Below are 19924 nucleotides of genomic sequence, written 5' to 3'. Positions count from 1 at the left end.
ATGTCTCGCTTATCCCCACTATATCATATCTCTCTTCCACCATTATGAGTTCTAATTCCTCAGCTTTATTAGTGAGGCTTCGAGCATTAGTATACATACATTTAATATGTTTGTCCATATTCCCTTTCCTCTTGTCACTAGTGACTGTTCTATCCCCTCCCGCCGCTCCACCCCCAGTTCCATAATCTAGGCCCAGCTCTCCATCTACTCTGTCTTTACTTACTATATTGTAGTTGCCCTCCCCCCCGGTCCCTAGTTTAAACACTTCTCCAACCTCTTAGCCATCTTCTCCCCCAGCACGGCTGCACCCTCCCCATTGAGATGCAGCCCGTCCCTACCGTAGAGCCTGTAACCAACCGAGAAGTCGGCCCAGTTCTCCATGAACCCAAACCCCTCTATCCTACACCAGCTCTTGAGCCACTTATTTACCTCCCGCTGTCTCTCAGGTGTGGCTCGTAGTACAGGTAATATTTCGGAGAATATCACCTTGGAGGTCCTAGTTGGAAGTCCCTGAAATCGTTTTTAAGGACCCGCCACCTACCTCTAACTTTATCATTGGTGCCAATGTGCACCATGACTGCTGGGTCATCGCCAGCCCCTCCCAGTAATCTGTCAGCCCGATCCGCGATGTGACGAACTCGAGGGCCAGGAAGGCAACACACTGTTCGACGATCCCGGTCTTTGTGACAGATTGCCCTGTCTGTCCCCCTAATAATTGAGTCCCCCACTACCAGTACCTGCCTGGTCTGCCCTGAACTCCTGTTTCCCACCTTACTGGAGCAGACACCCCCCTGGCTTTTAGAGGCAGTGTCCTGCTGCAGCAATGCCACCCCTGAATCAACATCCCCCTCATCCGCCAATTTGGCAAACTTGTTGGGGTGTGCCAGATCAGGACTGGCCTCCCTCACACTCTTCCCTCTACCCCGTTTTCTAACTGTGACCCAACTACTTGCCTCTTCCTCCTGTACTTCCATGCTATCACTAATCATCGCTTCATCGTTTAATAAATGCCGCCAACATAAAGTAGACATGTTGCTAATGCTATTTAATATATAATTTATGTGGTATAACCATTTTCTGTATAAGCAAAAAAGTTTCAAAGTTGGAAAAATGCATTTTTTCGCAATTTTTCATGTTATTTTGGATTTTTTCATAAAGATTTGTTATAAGTATCGACTCCAATTTACCAGAAATGTGAAGTACAATATGTCACGAGAAAACAATCTCAGAATCAGCCGGATAGGTAAAAGCATCCCGAAGTTATTAATGACTAAAGTGACACAGGTCATGTTCCTGAAATTTGTCTCTGTCCTTAAAGAGGACCTGTCACCCCCCGTGCCGGGGTGACAGGCTCCCGACCCCCTGTTAGATGCCCCTATACTTACGTGATCCCACCGGGTCCCGCTTCCTGATGCGGTCGGGTCCCGGAGATATCAGCGCCCGAAGCCCGGCGCGCGCGCTGACAGATGAGTCCGATGCCCATAGAGAATGACGGAGCATCGGACTCCCCATTCATTCTCTATGGGCGTCTGACTCTGCTGTCAGCGCGCTCCGGACTTCGGGCGCTGATATCTCCGGGACCCGACCGCATCAGGAAGCGGGACCTGGCGGGATCACGTAAGTATAGGGGGATCTAACAGGGGGTCGGGAGCCTGTCACCCCGGCACGGGGGGTGACAGGTGTCCTTTAAGGGGTTAAGGGGTATATTACAAAGAGGAAAACATACATATCTACCCAAGGGGAGACTAAGAGATAGGAATATAAGGGAAGGGAGAGGGTGGTAGGAAGGGATGGTGGAAATAGGAAGTGCCTAACTATTTATTTGTGTGCAACCTTATATACCAGACACAGACACACACACACACACACACACAAACTGTCCCTGGAACACCTCCAATACTGTATTAGCCAATCAGCACAGTTCCTTTGCATTGTGGAGATAATCCTGTGCATGTAAACACCTTCCTCTGCGTGGCGCTCTTTCCTTGTCCTCCTGAAGATCCCGTTAGGCCTGTTAAGATTAAAGGGGTTGTCCGGCGATAAAAAATTATTCACAGAATAACACACATTACAAAGTTATACAACTTTGTAATGTATGTTATGTCTGTGAATGGCCCCCTTCCCCGTGTCCCCCCACCCCCACCCGTGTACCCGGAAGTGTGGTGCGCTATACATTAACTGTCACGTGCCGACCACGGTCTCCGATCGTCAGCAGTGACGTCTTCTTCGGGAGGCCGGCGGATCTTCCCGAGTGCCAGCCGCCCTCTGCAGCGTCATCCGAAGCTCAGCCGCGATTGGCTGAGCACAGTTATGCTCAGCCAATCGCGGCTGAGCTTCGGATGACGCTGCAGAGGGCACCCGGCACTCGGGAAGATCCGCCGGCCTCCCGAAGAAGACGTCACTGCTGAGGATCGGAGATCGTGGATGACATGAGATGCGGTGAGTATAATGCACCACACTTCCGGGTCTAGCGTGGATGGGGGGAAACACGGGGAAGGGGGCCATTCACAGACATAACATACATTACAAAGTTGTATAACTTTGTAATGTGTGTTATTCTGTGAATAATTTTTTATCGCCGGACAACCCCTTTAACTTTTGTTTTGCCTGACTTTATGAAACCAGACACTCCCCCAGGTATAAGATGGTTCCTAATGAGAGTTATCAGCTGCAGTTCTGCTTACAACTTAAAATCACCGACACAGACAGCTGATGTACGTATCAGTAACATAAGTTTGAGAAGCGCGCCCTTTATTGTTTTGTGTTAACTTTTATAGACAGAATATGGAGCGGTACTACTCATTTGCAGTGTATTTACATGAAATATATAAACTTTCAATACAGGCGGGGTTTGAAGTCACAAGACACATACATGTCACACTCTGATAGGTCAGTCCATAGATGGTCAGCAGTTTCCTGTCCTGCGCAGTCAGGCTGGAACAACGTGTTGTTTGCCATTGTTTATTTATCAGTGTCTCTCTCTAGCTCTGTATTGTGGCTGCGATGTAAGTTCAAGGAGCTGTGCATATTGGGGTGCTGCCAGCATTCTTCTCCTTCTTCCAGACTACAGCTACATGTACATTACACACATATACAGCTCAGCTACATGTACATTACATATATACAGCTCAGCTACATGTACATTACACACATACAGCTCAGCTACATGTACATTACACATATACAGCTCAGCTACATGTACATTACACATATACAGCTCAGCTACATGTACATTACACATATACAGCTCAGCTACATGTACATTACATATATATACAGCTCAGCTACATGTACATTACATATATACAGCTCAGCTACATGTACATTACACACATACAGCTCAGCTACATGTACATTACACATATACAGCTCAGCTACATGTACATTACACATATACAGCTCAGCTACATCTACATTACACATATACAGCTCAGCTACATCTACATTACACACATATACAGCTCAGCTACATGTACATTACACACATACAGCTCAGCTACATGTACATTAAACACACACATACAGCTTAGCTACATGTACATTACACATATACAGCTCAGCTACATGTACATTACACATATATACAGCTCAGCTACATGTACATTACACATATACAGCTCAGCTACATGTACATTACACACATACAGCTCAGCTACATGTACATTACACACATACAGCTCAGCTACATGTACATTACACATACACAGCTCAGCTACATGTACATTACACACATACAGCTCAGCTACATGTACATTACACATATACAGCTCAGCTACATGTACATTACACACATATACAGCTCAGCTACATGTACATTACACACATACAGCTCAGCTACATGTACATTACACACATACAGCTCAGCTACATGTACATTACACACATACAGCTCAGCTACATGTACATTACACATATACAGCTCAGCTACATGTACATTACACACATATACAGCTCAGCTACATGTACATTACACACATACAGCTCAGCTACATGTACATTACACATATACAGCTCAGCTACATGTACATTACACACATACAGCTCAGCTACATGTACATTACACACATACAGCTCAGCTACATGTACATTACACACATATACAGCTCAGCTACATGTACATTACACACATACAGCTCAGCTACATGTACATTACACACATACAGCTCAGCTACATGTACATTACACACATATACAGCTCAGCTACATGTACATTACACAATACAGCTCAGCTACATGTACATTACGCATATACAGCTCAGCTACATGTACATTACACACATACAGCCCAGCTACATATACATTACACATATACAGCTCAGCTACATGTACATTACGCATATACAGCGTAGATAATGAGTTTCTTCTGGAAGTTGTGTTAAGAGGAAGTGGGGGCTGGCACAGAATAGGAATGTGTGTAGGATGGGGATGTTGTTCCTGAGATTCCAGATAGAAGTTACTGTGTATAGCTCAGTGTTCGGGCGACATCAGTGCGGCACAGACCTGCTTTCCTTGCTGTATGAATTATCCCCTGATGATTGCTGGTAAAGCGGGAAACACGTAGGGACATTGTACAAGAAGAGAGCAGATTGCTGAAGAGTCCTGAGCGCCCAGCTGAGTGGTGAGAAATACAGAGGAAGAAGGGAACACGGTCCGGATCTGACACTGTGCTCTGTGAGTAATAGCTTCATATATCCTACCCAGCTGTCTATGGTGCCTTATAGGTGGGAGATTGCTGCAGGCGTATATATCACACATACAGCTTAGCTACATGTACATTACACACTTATACAGCTCAGCTACATGTACATTACACATACACAGCTCAGCTACATGTACATTACACACATATACAGCTCAGCTACATGTACATTACACACATATACAGCTCAGCTACATGTACATTACACATATACAGCTCAGCTACATGTACATTACACATATACAGCTCAGCTACATGTACATTACACACATATACAGCTTAGCTACATGTACATTACACACTTATACAGCTCAGCTACATGTACATTACACATATACAGCTCAGCTACATGTACATTACACACATACAGCTCAGCTACATGTACATTACACACATATACAGCTCAGCTACATGTACATTACACACATATACAGCTCAGCTACATGTACATTACACACATATACAGCTCAGCTACATGTACATTACACACATATACAGCTCAGCTACATGTACATTACACACATATACAGCTCAGCTACATGTACATTACACACATACAGCTCAGCTACATGTACATTACATATATACAGCTCAGCTACATGTACATTACACACATACAGCTCAGCTACATGTACATTACACACATACAGCTCAGCTACACGTACATTACACATATACAGCTCAGCTACACGTACATTACACATATACAGCTCAGCTACACGTACATTATACATATATACAGCTCAGCTACATGTACATTACACACATACAGCTCAGCTACATGTACATTACACATATACAGCTCAGCTACATGTACATTACATATATACAGCTCAGCTACATGTACATTACACATATACAGCTCAGCTACATGTACATTACACATATACAGCTCAGCTACATGTACATTACACACATACAGCTCAGCTACATGTACATTACACATATACAGCTCAGCTACATGTACATTACACATACAGCTCAGCTACATGTACATTACACATATACAGCTCAGCTACATGTACATTACACATACAGCTCAGCTACATGTACATTACACACATACAGCTCAGCTACATGTACATTACATATATACAGCTCAGCTACATGTACATTACACACATACAGCTCAGCTACATGTACATTACATATATACAGCTCAGCTACATGTACATTACACACATATACAGCTCTGCTACATGTACATTACACATATACAGCTCAGCTACATGTACATTACACACATACAGCTCAGCTACATGTACATTACACACATACAGCTCAGCTACATGCACATTACACATACAGCTCAGCTACATGTACATTACACACATATATATACAGCTCAGCTACATGTACATTACACACATACAGCTCAGCTACATGTACATTACACACATATACAGCTCAGCTACAGGTACATTACACATATATACAGCTCAGCTACATGTACATTACACATATACAGCTCAGCTACATGTACATTACACATATACAGCTCAGCTACATGCACATTACACATACAGCTCAGTTACATGTACATTACACACATATACAGCTCAGCTACATGTACATTACACATATACAGCTCAGCTACATGTACATTACACACATACAGCTCAGCTACATGTACATTACACATATACAGCTCAGCTACATGTACATTACACACATATACAGCTCAGCTACATGTACATTACACACATATACAGCTCAGCTACATGTACATTACACATATACAGCTCAGCTACATGTACATTACACACATACAGCTCAGCTACATGTACATTACACATACAGCTCAGCTACATGTACATTACACACATATACAGCTCAGCTACATGTACATTATACATATACAGCTCAGCTACATGTACATTACACATATACAGCTCAGCTACATGTACATTACACACATATACAGCTCAGCTACATGTACATTACACACATATACAGCTCAGCTACATGTACATTACACATATACAGCTCAGCTACATGTACATTACACATATACAGCTCAGCTACATGTACATTACACACATATACAGCTCAGCTACATGTACATTACACATATACAGCTCAGCTACATGTACATTACACATATACAGCTCAGCTACATGTACATTACACACATACAGCTCAGCTACATGTACATTACACATATACAGCTCAGCTACATGTACATTACACATATACAGCTCAGCTACATGTACATTACACACATATACAGCTCAGCTACATGTACATTACACACATACAGCTCAGCTACATGTACATTACACACATATACAGCTCAGCTACATGTACATTACACACATACAGCTCAGCTACATGTACATTACACATATACAGCCCAGCTACATGTACATTACACATATACAGCTCAGCTACATGTACATTACACATACAGCTCAGCCACATGTACATTACACACATACAGCTCAGCTACATGTACATTACACACATATACAGCTCAGCTACATGTACATTACACATATACAGCTCAGCTACATGTACATTACACATACAGCTCAGCCACATGTACATTACACACATACAGCTCAGCTACATGTACATTACACACATACAGCTCAGCTACATGTACATTACACATATACAGCTCAGCTACATGTACATTACACATACAGCTCAGCCACATGTACATTACACACATACAGCTCAGCTACATGTACATTACACATATACAGCTCAGCTACATGTACATTACACATATACAGCTCAGCTACATGTACATTACACATATACAGCTCAGCTACATGTACATTACACACATACAGCTCAGCTACATGTACATTACACATATACAGCTCAGCTACATGTACATTACACATACAGCTCAGCTACATGTACATTACACACATATACAGCTCAGCTACATGTACATTACACACATACAGCTCAGCTACATGTACATTACACACATACAGCTCAGCTACATGTACATTACATTACACATATACAGCTCAGCTACATGTACAGGATCCGGCAGGGTCTCAGTTTGGCTGCTAGGAAGCCCGGAGTGGAGCAGCCAATGAAATCCGCCTATAGGCTCTGTTCACACAGCGTTTTTACAGCTCCGTTTAAAATGACGTTTGTAATTTTCAGACGTCATTTAGCTGTCTGGCTGCCGGTCGGTGCAATGACGGCCGCTGGTACATTCTTCTAGTTTAGAAGGTGTCTCTTTCATTAAAAAGTCCATTGACTTTAATAGTAAAACCGGTGAAAGGAGAGTGAAAAAAGAAAAACTGTGTCTGAATAACGCATGAAGCGCTAAAAAGAAAGGGGCGCCCCAGCCGTCCCCATCGTAGCGCCAATCTGTGACATGTGGGAGGGGCTTCAGTGACATAAAAAGCAGAGTGAAAGCCCAGCCACACAAAACCTCAGAAACGGGACTGGGTCAGTACAGTGTGATGTGTGACGTCTCCTGATGTTACTTATCACTACACGTGAGAGGGTCAGAATCCATGACCTCAGAGGCGGCTGAAGACATCAGAGACACAGAGGAGGACACCGGGGGAGCGCGGACAGGTAAGTATTGATGAGCGAACAACTGAACTGCACCAAAACCGCTAAACAATTGTTTTACTGTTTTAGTGCAGTTCCTTATGGTTCCTAACCTGCCCAACAGAATTTTTGACAACGTGTCTCATCTCTAGTCAGTGCGGATTAATGTTGTGCGTCCCAGTGGATGGGAGATCAGTGATGACCTGGAATGATGGAAGGAGGATCACAGAGGAGCTCTGCATGGACAGATCATCAGAGATTCCTCAGACGGCCATTAATAACCTGACTGATAGCGTGCCAAGCCGCGTACATGCCGGGATTTCTGCACATGGCGCTCATACTCCATACTAAATGCTTGTCTATTAGCATGTCTATCGACTTGATAAGGATGCACCTCATAGTGCTGCCATACTGACTGACTGCTCCGAATTACAAGTTATATATAAGTGTATAGTGCGCAGTAACCACACTAGCACACTGATGGGTAAGGGGGATCTCCTTTATTCAGTATATATATATATCCTGGAGGCGGGTGTTCTTCTACTAAGGCTCGTGTCAGTACTTCATTGGCTGAGGTACAAAAAGAGTTACTTGCATAGCACCAGTCTTACTTACATAAGCTTTACAGAATGTAACATCTCTCCGTGCTTAGAAGGTCAGCGCCATATTGCAATGGCTTCACTAAATATACAAAATATCCCATCCTTGATAGATGTGTAGTGACCCAGTACAGGCTCCTAGATCCTATTGCACCTGAGTAAGGTAATTCCCTTAGGATCACACAACTTGGATGAGATATTTCCTGTGGTTGGTGTTTTTCCCACTAGATGTCACTATTGTGTTTGTTGTAACTCAAGCTCAAGGGTCAATGGTTATGTATCACATGATGTCTTGTCCACTCAAAGGTGCAGGTGCTTTTCCCTCTTTTTTTTCTGACCTATCCTTCACTCTCTCTCTTTCTCCACACACACAGCCCACCAATCACAGAAGGGTTTAGTTTGCAGCTGTAGGGAGGACATAGTTCCTGGTGGGAAGAGTTTGTTAGTCTCAATTCTGTAGTCAGTGTGAGAGGAAGCAAACAGAACAAGTCTCTGGAGAAGCCGAGCCAGGGCCTGGCTTTGGCCAGGTCCTCTAACAGGGATGAGCAGTTAGTGGTAATCATTCTAGAGAGTGGATGTGTGAAGGGACAGCTAAGTGAGCCATGTTTTCTGTTACGAGTAACAGAACCAGGGATGCAGTGCTAAGTTAGCTACAGGAGGTGAGAAGCCAAACAGGGATTACCTTGTGCATGCCAGGAACCTCTCTACAATGTGCAGGGCAGTTACCCTAGGAGTCATAGGAACTGACCCCAGGGGAACAAAGGTACTAAGGAAAAGTTTACATATTCCACTGTGCAGTGCAGAACAACTGGAAAACCTCAGGAGCCTGCTTACCTAGATAACAAGGCCTGGGGCTTGTACTGCCCACCTAGGACGGGTATTCCGTAACTAGGGGACAAAAGGCAGTTCAGAAAGAAGTCATCTGTGAGTATAAGTATTCCCTCTCTATTCTTCTTCTATAGACAACTTGTCAGGAACAAGACAAGACAGTGAGCCCTGACGCTGAACCCAGCCCACTGTCCCTGCCTACTTGCTGCAATCTGCCCTAAAATGGCAGTGAGCAACTGGGCGGCGGTCCCTGCACTTGCTGGGTGGAACACAAAACAAGACAGACAAGCACAATAAAGAATAGTACACAGTCCGGGTCACAACAATCGGGCAGCAAAAGTACAAAATCAGAATCCAAAAGGCGTAGTCAAAGTCCAGGCAGTATGGTCAGGAGCAGGCGGCAAGCAAGGGAGGTCAAGGAATTAAGGCCCTATTCCACGGAACGCATATCGTTCGTATTTGGGCGATATCGGCCACTACGAACGATAATCGTCCCGTGGAATAGAACGCAACAATCAGCTGACATCTTTCATGTCGGCTGATCGTTGCAGTACATGTTGAAAAACAAGCGACTGATATAGCAGCGATCAGCTGCCGTCGCTCCGTTGAATAGGAGCGTCGGCAGCAGACGCTGCTGTATCCTATGGGCTGCCCGGACGATCAGCGATCGTTTGCTCCTCTTAACGACCCGTGGAATAGGGGCTTAAGTTATATAGGAGGCCAGGGCTCTGATCCAGAACACAATTGGACCATTCCCCTGATCTCCAAACACAGACACCTGACAACAAAACAAGACCGCTGGCAGGAAGACCTGTCAGTCACAGCAGAACCAAAACACAGATTAACCGTGACATGACCAGACAGAAATCAGCAGGTGCAGTCGTGTGTGTCCACCAAACAAAGTGAGCAGATAAACCAGTGTTCAGACACAGCAAAACAAAACACAGGGAGATCATAAGAATTTCAGCGCCTTCTCGGCCGCACAGCACAAGCCGAGGGGCGCATAACGCTTCGCAAAGATGTCATCCTGACACAACTCTAACTTTTTGGCAGAGTACACTTCTACACTGGACAAGGCCCCTCTGGCAGCTCCTCTCCTCCACTCACTTTACTGCAAAGCACCCTTCTCTTAGCACCTGACTACTACCTAAACTGCAAGCACCTACGTGGTTTTTCAAGATTGTAGTATCTGCGTTGCACTGAACTGTTTGCTACTCCAGTACGATTCTTGTATTGCAATATATTGTTCAAGTAAACTATTGTATTTTGCCTAACGCATTGGACTCTGGCTTAGGTGGCTTCTTGGGTTATTTTTCTTTTTTCTATGATTTGTGGAGTACCAAGCTGTCCTATACCTTTCCAGGCTAATGTAACCAGTGCCCAGGTGACCCTAGACCCACTTAGCTACTGTACTATCCTACTAGCTAACCCGGCAGCACACTAACACCTTCCGTACCCCACAGATGGATTCCCATATTGCCACGTCTTGTCCTTCTTAGGAGGCGGTAGTACATTCTGTTATTAGGGTCTGTGCATGGAAGATGTGCTACAGACCGGAATATGGAACTCCCAGTATCAGGTATCATTATGATGCTGGGAGCTCCGAAGCTATTTACATGTTTTCCGTCTGATACAGCGCGTCAGTACAGTAGTGAGTTCCGGAGCTCCCGGCATCACAATCATACATGATGCCGGGAACTCTGATCTCGGTGCTGTAGCACATCATCCTTATTTACAGACTGTGCATGGAAGGTGGGAATAAGCCCGGAGTGTTACAGCTTCATTGTTGGGACATGTATAATACTGCGGCCGCCATGTTTGTGTCTCTTACATCTATCTCACTCGGAAGCTTCATCCTCCTCCTCCTATCTACATAGACTTCTATGGATAGCATGTAACGTGACCCCTAAGTGAGCTTGTCTTGTCTTTTAAGGTATATTTGGCGGTCTATTTCTCCATGGAGGAGTGGGAGTATGTAGAAGGACACAAGGATCAGTACAAGGATGTGATGCTGGAGGATCAGCAGCCCCTCCCATCAGCAGGTAATACACATTACTATATACTGTAGTATACACTTCGGCCGGGATCCCTAGCGGCGCCGCAAGAAACTGGAATGTCATTCATTGAATAGCAGCCGCAGAAAACCCTGTCAGTTCACACAATGGAGCGTGCGGCTCCGGCCGCACGCTCCAATGTAAGCTGCTGGGAATTCTGATGCGGGCATGCACGGATGCGCCCGCATCCGAATTCAACAGTGCTGAAGATCATCCTGCAGTACCGGCTGGGATGATCCTATCGGACACCAGCCGGGTCACAGAACGGCCAGTGTCATACAGCGTCTGAACATAGCCTCATACAGGAAAGTGACACAGAGAGCAGTAGGAATTCCCTGCTTACAAATCACTGGAAGGGCTGAAGATGTTATCTGAACTGTCCGAACATCGCTGCTGGAGGAAGTACAGGTCCGAGTTACCATCTACCTTCCCTGCACTGATGTAGGGAGGGTAATAATATGTAAGGGACAGAGTGGTCCTTGAAGGATGGGCCGCTAACCAGCTACTCATGGGCCGGTGCTGTGTGCCTGCCCCCCCAGGCTAAAATTTGCCAGCCAGCCCCTGTAAATGGTTCACTAGCGGGCCCGGCGATTGGACTGCGCCCGCTAATGGCTGCGGTTCCGGGCTATTAATAGCACCCGGGATCATGTCGGTTCAGAGAAGGGTCGCTGCGCAGCCCCGCTCTGAACTCCCCTACCCGACCAAGGACGTACAGTTACGTCCTTGGTCGTGAAGGGATTAAAGGGGTAAGATAATAAAGATGATACTTACCTCTCCCGGCTCCCCCGGTGTCCTCCTGCCTTGTCTCTGCGTCCCCCACTGACTACAGCTGCTGCTGACACTTCTGAACCAGTCTCTGCAGTCACAGCTGCTCAGCCAATCACTGACCAAGACAGGACAGCGGGGGACACAGACACAAGGCAGGATGACACTGGGGGAGCTGGGAAAGGTAAGTATCATCTTTCTTATTCTCTATACAGCGAGTACCCCTTCCATCAGGCTGATGAGTGTTATGGTTTAAAACCACGATCAGCTGACAAGGGAACGATTGCCGCTCATTGGCTGATCACTGTCTTTATTACAGGAGCGATATCCGCCCCAATCACCTGATAATCGCTCGGTGTAATAGGACACTTAGTATTCTTATCTATCCAGGTTTTACAGTCAGGATGAATCAATGATCAATAGAAATGTAACATTATGTTATTAAATAATAATAACCCATCTTTCTTCTTGGCAGCTGAGTGTCCCCGGAGATCAGAGGGACATCAGATATCTCCAGATATTACAGCAGATGGTCAGATCACACAAGATACATATGAAGAACCTTCTATTACCCCAGATATACCCCCAGCCCCTCACAGCAAAGATCTGCCATCTCATCCTGTTATACACGTCCTGGCTACTGATCCACCAGAGATTAATCAGAATAAGGAGAAGAGATTTTCATGCCAAGAATGTGAAAGATATTTTACACGAAAATCACAACTTGTGCAACATCAAAAAACTCACACAAGAGAAAAAGCATTTTCATGCTCAAAATCTGGGAAAAGTTCTACTTTGAAATCACAGCTCACCATACATGAAAGAACCCATACGGGGAAGAAGTCATTTTCATGTTCAGAATGTGGAAAATGTTTTACTTTTAGATCAAGGCTCACTAGGCATGAAATGACTCACACAGGAGAGAAGCCATTTTCATGTTCGGAATGTGGAAAATGTTTTGCTTTCAAATCAGGGCTCAGTTTACATGAAAGAACTCATACGGGAGAGAAGCCATTTTCATGTTCAGAATGTGGGAAATGTTTTACTGATAAATCAAAGCTTACTTCACATAAAAGAACTCATACGGGGGAGAAGCCATTTTCATGTTCAGAATGTGGAAAATGCTTTGCTTACTCATCAGCACTCAATTTACATAAAAGAACCCATACGGGAGAGAAGCCATTTTCATGTTCGGAATGTGGAAAATGTTTTACTGAGAAATCAAAACTCACTTTACATGAAAGAACCCATACGGGAGAGAAGCCATATTCATGTCCAGAATGTGGAAAACGTTTTACTCAAAAATCAAGGTTTTTACATCATCAAAGAATTCACACAGGGGAAAAGCCATTTTCATGTTCAGAATGTGTAAAATGTTTTACTCAAAAAGGAGATTTTTTGAAACATCAAAGAATTCACACAGGGGAAAAGCCATTTTCATGTTTACAATGTGGAAAATGTTTTACTTGTAAATCAAAGCTTACTTTACATGAAAGAACTCATACGGGAGAGAAGCCATTTTCATGTTCAGAGTGTGGTAAATGTTTTGATTTTAAATCCGAACTCGTTTTACATGAAAGAACTCATACGGGAGAGAAGCCATTTTCATGTTCAGAATGTGGAAAATGTTTTATTAGGAAAGCACAGCTCAGTTTTCATAAAAGAACTCATACAGGAGAGAAGCCATTTTCATGTTCAGAATGTGGAAAATGTTTTACTGAGAAATCAAAACTCAGTTTACATGAAAGAAATCATACTGGAGAGAAGTCATTTTCATGTTCAGAATGTGGGAAATGTTTTACTCAAAAATCACTTCTCACTGGACATGAAAAAACTCATACAGGAGAGAAGCCATTTTCATGTTCAGAGTGTGAAAAATGTTTTGCTTTAAAATCAAGGCTCACTGTACATGAAAAAACTCATACAGGAGAGAAGCCATTTTCATGTTCAGAATGTGGAAAATGTTTTATTAGCAAATCAACGCTCACTGTACATGAAAGAACTCATACGGGAGAGAAGCCATATTCATGTTCAGAATGTGGAAAATGTTTTGCTTTTAAATCAAGCCTCGCTGTACATGAAAAAACTCATACAGGGGAAAAGCTGTTTTCATGTTCAGAATGTGGAAAATGTTTTACTTTGAAATCCCACCTTACTAGACATGAAAAAACTCATACAGGAGAGAGGCCATTTTCATGTTCAGAATGTGGAAAATGTTTCTTTTTGAAATCAACACTCACTTTACATGAAAAAACTCATACAGGAGAGAAGTCATTTTCATGTTCAGAATGTGGAAAATGTTTTACTTTAAAATCACAGCTTATTATACATGAAAAAACTCATACGGGAGAGAAGCCATATTCATGTTCAGAATGTGGAAAATGTTTTGTTTTGAAATCAAGGCTCAGTATACATAAAAGAACTCATACGGGAGAGAAGCCATTTTCATGTTCAGAATGTGGAAAATCTTTTCCTTTGAAATCACAGCTCAGTGTACATGAAAGAACCCATACGGGAGAGAAGCCATTTTCGTGTTCAGAATGTGGAAAATGTTTTACTGCCAAAGTACAGCTCACTGTACATGAAAGATGTCATACAGGAGAGAAGCCATTTTCATGTTCAGAATGTGGGAAATGTTTTAGTCAAAGAGCTAATTTTTATAAACATCAAAGAATTCACACAGGGGAGAAGCCATTTTCATGTTCAGAATGTGGAAAATGTTTTACTAATAAATCACATCTTATGACACATCAAATAACTCACACAGGGGAGAAGCCATTTTCATGTTCAGAATGTGGAAAATGTTATACGCGGAAAACTAGGCTTATTATTCACCAAAAAATTCACTCAAGGGAGAAGCCAATTTAAAGTGCTCAATGATCACTCACACGTTTGTTATATAAAAGCAAATCTAATCCAGATACCACAGCTATGTATTCCCCATGTGTATAGGAGATCTGGCGGTAATACAGATATCATATACCGCAGCTATGTATTCCCCATGTGTATAGGAGATCTGGCGGTAATACAGATATCATATACCGCAGCTCCAAACTTGTTACTGATTGTTAATAAAATCTCATGTGGATATATACGGTTATGATGTTGTCACTGCTCCTCATCAAGACCCAAGACTAGTGTTCGGCAAACTATCGGCACTACTGGTCCCAGGTGTCAGTGCTATAGATAGTGCTCAGCTTAACACATAGGTCCATATAAGTATATACAAGAAGTTTTCATACCGCGCCATTGTATCCAAAACCACATAACAGGACGTAGAGGAACACACACTCCCTGCCAACTGTTTCTTGCTATCAAGTGCTTTCTCAAGGCCTTGGCAGGGAGTGTGTGTTCCTCTACGTCCTGTTATGTGTTTTTGGATACAATAAAGATGAAGCTTTGAAGGTGAAGTGCTCAGCAAATATGTCAGCAATGTTATCTGAACACGAGGGCTCAGCGTCTGATTTCCCGCGGCTGCAGAAGTTGTATATACCGCCCTAGAGAGTCCTGGGAAACATGGATACAGCCGTATTCCCCCTATACACTTCAGGAATATCTGTCCAGATTTCTGGACGGTTTCCTGACCCATAGGGCTGTATTGGGCAGTGACACCTGCAGGATTTTTCCTGTGTCCGTTCAGGTCAGGAAATTATAGACCCCGTCCTATTGTCATCTGGATTTCCTGAGCGGCTGTCGCCATAGAAGTCTATGGGAGCATCAGGAATTACTGACACTTTCCTCATGCACATCAGGAAATCATCCAGAAATCCTGACACTACAACACATTGATTTTCCTGATCAGATAATCCTGATGGTTTCCTGACAGTAAATGCTGACACAGACGTGTGAGGGGCCGGACTGTTTTACTGCGGCTCATTAAAGGTTCGAACAAACCCAAATTAGAAGAAGATCCGGCAGGAAGGAGACAAGGGCTTCCTTTTATTTTACCCATTACTTTCTATCTGCTTCTGGTTTTGGCTCAAAAACTGCCGTGTGTGACAGCAGCAGAACTCTCTCAGACATCACTACCCCTATATCCTTCTCTTCTGAAGTCTTCAGTAAAACAGCATTGCTGATATGATACTGGATAGAGGATTCCTTCTCCCCAAGTGACTTATTTTACATTTGCAAACTGTAATGCTGGGACTAAATGGTGGCTATTTGAAGTATATTGGCTGCCATTTTGTGTGTCAGTCTCCATTTCACATCTTTAACCCCTTAAGGACCGGGCCTGAAATGGCCTTAAGGACCGGAGCAAATTTTATGAATATGACCAGTGTCACTTTATTCATTAATAACTTCGGGATGCTTTTACCTATCCGGCTGATTCTGAGATTGCTTTCTCGTGACATATTGTACTTTACATTTCTTGTAAATTGGAGTCGATACTCATAACAAATCTTTATGAAAAAAAACCAAATAATGTGAAAAATTGTGAAAAAATGCATTTTTCCAACTTTAAAACTTTTCTGCTTATACAGAAAATGGTTATACCACATAAATTATATATTAAATAGCATTAGCAACATGTCTACTTTATGTTGGCGGCTTTTATTAAACTATATTTCATTATTTTTAGACAATAGGAAGCTTAAAACATTAGCAGCAAATTTCCAAATTTTCAGTAAAATTTCAAAATCAGATATTTTTAGGGACCTGTTCAGGTGTATTTGAGGGGACTGTGTGTTAGAAAGCCCCACAAAGCACCCCATTTCAGACACTGCACCCCCCAAACTCTGCAAAAGCATATCCAGAAAGTGTTTTAACCCTTTAGGGGAGTCACAGAAATAAAAGCTAAGTGCGTAAGAAATTTGAAAATTTTAATTTTCTGTGCAGAGATTTTATTGTAATCCAATATTTTTCATAATTATACACCTATTACCAGAGAAATGCACCCCAATAATTATTGCCCTGTTTCTGCAGTTTATAGAAATACCCCATATGTGGCCCTATTGCGCTATTTGACGCAACCACAAGCCTCAGATATAAAGGAGCGCCTAGTGAATTTCAATGGCTCCATTATATTTGGTCATTTCTGACTGTACCACTTCAGGTTGGCAGAGGCTCTGGGGCGCCAAAACCTAAAAAACACCCCTAAAGGGACACCATTTAGAAAACTACACCCCTCAAGGAATGTAACAAGGGGTGCGGTGAGCATCTGGACCCCACAGGTGTATCACAGATTTTCAGAACAATGTAGTGTGAAAAAAGACAAAAGTATTTTTTACACTAAAATGTTGTTCTAGCCTTCAATTTTTCATTTTCACAAAGGGATAAAAGGAAAAAAAAACACAAAACGTGTAGCGCAGTTTCTCCCGAGTACGGAAATACCCCACATGTGGCGATAAAGTGCCAAGGGGGCGCAGGACGAGCCTCCAAAGGGAAGGAGCGCCAATTGGCTTTTGGAAGCTGGATTTCACTGGAATGGATTTCAAGGGCCACGTCGCATTTACAGAGCCCTCGTGCTGCCAAAACACTGGAAACCCCCCACAAGTGACCCCATTCTGGAAACTACACCCCTCAAGGAATCTAACAAGGGGGGCAGTGAGCATATGGACCCCACCGGTGACGGGCACAAATGTGGAACAATGTGACGTGAAAGTGAAAAATTCCATTTTTTCACTTTCATGGCACAAATGTGGCCGTCATCAAGGGGTCCATATCCTCACTGCACCCCTTGTTAGGTTCCCTGAGGGGTGCAGTTTCCAGAATGGGGTCACTTGTGGGGGGTTTCCAGTGTTTTGGCAGCACGAGGGCTCTGTAAATGCGACATGGCGTTCATCATCCATTCTAGCCAAATCCAACCTCCAAAATTCAAATGGCGCTCCTTCCCTTCGGAGGCTTGCCCTGCGCCCACATGGCGCTTTATGTCCACATGTGGGGTATTTACGGACTCGGGGGAAATTGCTCTACACATTTTGTGGTTTTTTTTTTCTCTTTTAACCCCTTGTGAAAATGATAAATTCAAGGCTAGACCGACATTATAGTGTAAAAAATGTAATATTTCATTTTCACGCCACACTAGTGGGGTCCATATGCTCACTACACCCCTTGTTACATTGCTTGAGGGGTGTAGTTTCCATAATGGGGTCACTTGTGGGGGGTTTCAACTGTCTTGGCAACACAGGGGCCTTTTAAATGCAACATGGCCCCTCGAAATCCATTCCAGCCAAATCCAGCCTCAAAAAACCAAATGGCGCTCCTTCCCTTCGGAGGATTACCCTGCACCCGCACGGCGCTTTATGTCCACATGTGGGGTATTTCCGTACTCAGGGGAAATTGCGCTACACATTTTGTGTTTTTTTTTATCTTTTAGCCCCTTGTGAAAATGAAAAAATCATGACAAGATCAATGATTTAGTGTAAAAATAAAAAAAAAAATTACACTAAATGTTGGTCTAGCCTTGATTTTTTTTCCATTTCCACAAGGGGTTAAAAAGGAAAATAAACGCAAAACATGTAGGGTAGTTTCCCCTGAGTACGAAAATACCCCACATGTGGACATAATTTGCCATATGGGCACAGGGCAAGTCACCAAAAGGACAGAGCGCCATTTAGAGGCTGGAATGGAGGATGGAGGCCATGTCGCAATTACAAAGCTCCTGTGCTGCCAGGACAGTAGAAACCCCCCACAAGTGACCCGATTCTGGAAATTACACCCCATAAGGAATCTAACGAGGGGTGCAGAGAGCATATGGACCCCACTAGTGATGGGCACATGTGTAGAACATGTGCCGTGAAAATAAAAAATACAATTTTTTTCATTTTCATGTCCCAAATGTGGCGGTCACCAGGAGGCCATATCCCCGCTGCCCCCCTTGTTAGATTCCTTATCGAGTGTAGTTTCCAGAATGGGGTCACTTGTGGGGGGTTTCTACTGTCCTGGCCGCACAGAGGCTTTGTAATTGCATCATGGCATCCTCTAATGGGAATGGCGGTCATACCTACTTAGCTGGGAAAAAGGGACAATTCTAATTTATTTGGGGGTATTAGGCCAATTATTATTTTATAAGGTTGAAAATGACAGGTGTCCATCAAATTCAACCTGTGTTGGTCCAGAGGAAAAAACCCCTCGTGAGGCAGACGACAGTAGCCTCATCACAGGGGAAAAATTCCTTCCCGATTCCATAATGGCGATCAGAATAATCCCCGGATCAACGTGACCCCTGAAATAGGAATAAGGGACAGAATATAGATAATGTAGAACCCCAATGACGTGTAGTGCGCCTTGAAGCGATCCAGTATGCAGAGGCCGAGGTGATCAGGACAGGTGTCACACTGGAAAATGGTGTCCTTCCTGATCCCCCTGTTACCCCACACTCTGCACTTCTTCTGGGGTCTCCTGTTTTCCAGTGTGGGGGACGTCACCTGGAAAATGTTGTCCTGGTGCGATACGGGGTCCTTCATATCCAGAAGCGCTGGGTCCGCTCCATGGCTGCTAAATATTAGGGCTCT

At 43.6% G+C, this 19924-nt stretch overlaps 1 pseudogene; it reads left to right on the top strand.

Annotated features, from left to right (window-relative positions):
* The first annotated feature begins 4528 nt into the window (after window positions 1–4528).
* LOC138781783 (zinc finger protein 850-like) overlaps window positions 4529–19924 on the top strand; it is a 34449-nt pseudogene continuing 19053 nt past the window's right edge.

Source organism: Dendropsophus ebraccatus, unplaced genomic scaffold (assembly GCF_027789765.1).
Source record: "Dendropsophus ebraccatus isolate aDenEbr1 unplaced genomic scaffold, aDenEbr1.pat pat_scaffold_989_ctg1, whole genome shotgun sequence".
Taxonomy (NCBI): domain Eukaryota; kingdom Metazoa; phylum Chordata; class Amphibia; order Anura; family Hylidae; genus Dendropsophus; species Dendropsophus ebraccatus.
The sequence above is the reverse complement of the archived record's forward strand: the minus strand, read 5'-3'. Positions and strand labels throughout refer to the sequence as shown.